The 2,808-nt window shown below is 36.9% G+C and overlaps 1 protein-coding gene across 1 annotated transcript in view; it reads right to left on the bottom strand.

The window, feature by feature from the left end:
* The window catches only part of SFI1 (Sfi1 homolog, spindle assembly associated (yeast)), a 116,944-nt gene that overhangs the window by 63,363 nt on the left and 50,773 nt on the right, over positions 1-2,808 (bottom strand). The window lies entirely within an intron of this gene.

Raw genomic sequence — 2,808 nt, 5'->3', positions numbered from 1 at the left:
ACCATAAAAATATTAACATTGGTGAATGTGAGACAGCCCCAGAAATCTGAGTTATTCTAACAAAGTCAACACCTAAAGGATGAGATCACAGACTGAAACTCTCTATTTGTCCATTCACATAATGGAGTATCTGCCTCCCTTAACCTATCTGTAAACCTCGTGATGACAGGGGCCATTTTTATTTGCTAATATATACTCAGCCTTTAAGACACTGCCTAGCACAGAATAGGTATTTGATAAACATTTATTGAATTATGGAAGGGAGGAAGGGCAGAAGGATGGAAAGGACTAGAGAAATATGAAATATGAAACAAGGCATTTTAAAAAGACAATGCCAGGAAGTCAAAAATCACAAAGAAATAGGTAAATAGCCTGGCTGGCTTAATTAAAAACAAAGGAATACATGCCAAGTGTGGTAGCACAGGACTGTAGTCACAGCTACTCTGGAGGCTGTGACAGGAGGATCATTTGAGGCCAGGAGTTCCAGGTTGCAGTGAGCTATCATCATGTCTGAAAATAGCCACTGTATTCCAGCCTGGGCAATAGAGACCTCATATCTTAAAAAAAAAAAAAAAAAAAGTATACTCCAGGGCTCTGCCCATAGGAAATATCTAGAAGCAATGACATCCCATTAGCAATGAGCATGTTTAGAGACCAAATATTGTCTCTAAAATACCATTCCCTACTAAAAGGAACAAGGGCTCCTTAAAGAAATGGCTGGTTTTCAGGTCTGGGAAAAGGGAAAAATAAGATGAACCTAGAATATCTTATTGGGTCAAAAAATAAGGAAGTGTTCAAAGAATGATGAGAGCATGTCAAAAAGACACCGGAAGCAGCCTGAAAGGGCTCCTACTGGCCCAATTTGGGACAATTTGAGCAATAACAGATTAAAACCCAATGAATAAAACAGGAATACATAAATCCGTACTGATATAATAAATAAATAAATACATGGGGGAGAATGAAAAGCTCTGTTTTGCAGTAGAATGCCAACTAATATACTTGGAACAAAAGAATTAGAAAGTCATCATTTAGGAACCATTATAGTAAAAAATGATTCAGACAGGAATAATCAATGGATGCAAAACCAAGTTGACACTGGTGTGATGAGGAATAGGATATTAACATGATCTCAAAAATATTTCCCCACAAAATACTTATTACTTTATAGAGTAGAAACAGCAGACACCATCTAACTGACAAAAGTTAACATCGCCAGTAATGGGGCCAGTCAACGTGACATGTCTCCTCACGTGACACACTGAGAAGGACACAGGATCACTTCCATGGTCATTCCTGCCAAAAATGCATAACCTAAATCTAATCATGAAGACACACTGAAAAAACCCAATGTGAGAAATATTCTTAAAAGGTTTAAGTGATCTGAACACTTCAAAAATGTCTGAGTCATGAAAGATAAGGAAAGACTGAAAAAGAGTTCCAAACTGCAGGAGACTAAAAAGACAAAATGCAATGTGTAATCCTGGACCAGAAAGGAAAGGGATAAAAAGGGGAGTTTTTATTGTATTTGGTTATTTTTCTATAAATAACATTATTGGGACAATTGGCCACACTTACTCTCAAATGGCTCAGGGGGGAAATATACATAGTTGATTCTCTTTATTTGCAGTAGTTATATCCTATGAAGTCACCATAAACACTGAGCAAATATTGAACTACTGCTCCTAGGAGAAATCCACAATAAGGTTCCTGTTGGCTTGGGAAAACATTTTTACCAGCTGATCAATACATAACCTTGTTGTTTTTTTTTTTTTAATTTTTTACTTAAAAATATAGAGATAGGGTCTCGCACTTGCTGAGGCTGGTCTCAAATTCCTGACCTCGAGTGATCCTCCCGCTCCGGCCTCCCAGAGTGCTAAGATTACAAGCGTGAGCCACCATGTCTGGCCTCATAACCTTGTTTTGTGTTCACTTCTGTTGAAAGATATCTTACTTAATACATATAGTGGTTAATTAACATTGAACTAATGACCAAAAGCACCGTAATTCATGCCTAAACGAAGCTTATCTAACACACCTATTTTCTCCATAAAGTACATCACAGCCTTCTTGCACTTAGGAACACTAGATAGCACTTGAACACTATATTTGGAGGCCATTTTAAACAGTGAAACCAATAAAAATCACAAAAATGTGAAAAACATGGCACTGTATAGACTACACAGTATACTTCGTTTACAGCATGAGCACTCGCAAAAAAAGCAGAGCATCGCTTCCTCTGACTTCAGCTGGGAACATGTATATTGAGTGACTCCAATTTTTTGCTGCTCTGAACATATCCTCAAATGACTGCAGAAGTGCAGAGAGAATTGATTTAGGGATTACAAATAAATTTTAGAAAGTAGGTGAATTCATAAATATAGAATCCATGAATAACGAAGACAACGAACGAGGACTGTATAATATATATAGCCACATATATACGTATATGATATGTGCATATATATATGTAGAGAAAGAGAGAAGAAAGAGAATAAGACAAATACGATAAAATGTTGGTAATAGGAGAATCTGGAAAAAGAAAGGTATATAAGAGTTTTGTCCTATTCTTGCAATTTTTCTGTAAGTTTGAAATTATTTTAAAATAAAAGGTTAACAAAAGTTAAATAAGGCTTTCAAGTCAGTCACTTTAAAACAAAAAGAAAAGAGGCCCTGGAAAGGTTAAAAGCTAGTGAAACAGAGCCAGTTGGTGGAGGAAGTGCTGGGACAGTCCTCTTTTGAAGCCCTGCTACATAATCAACGGCTGGTCAGCTCTCAACAGAAGGGAGCCCAAGCTTAAAGGCATCC

The sequence above is a fragment of the Propithecus coquereli genome, unplaced genomic scaffold (assembly GCF_000956105.1).
Source record: "Propithecus coquereli isolate 6110/MARCELLA unplaced genomic scaffold, Pcoq_1.0 Scaffold567, whole genome shotgun sequence".
Lineage (NCBI taxonomy): Eukaryota > Metazoa > Chordata > Mammalia > Primates > Indriidae > Propithecus > Propithecus coquereli.
Note: the sequence above shows the minus strand (reverse complement) of the source record. Positions and strands in the feature narration are given on the sequence as shown.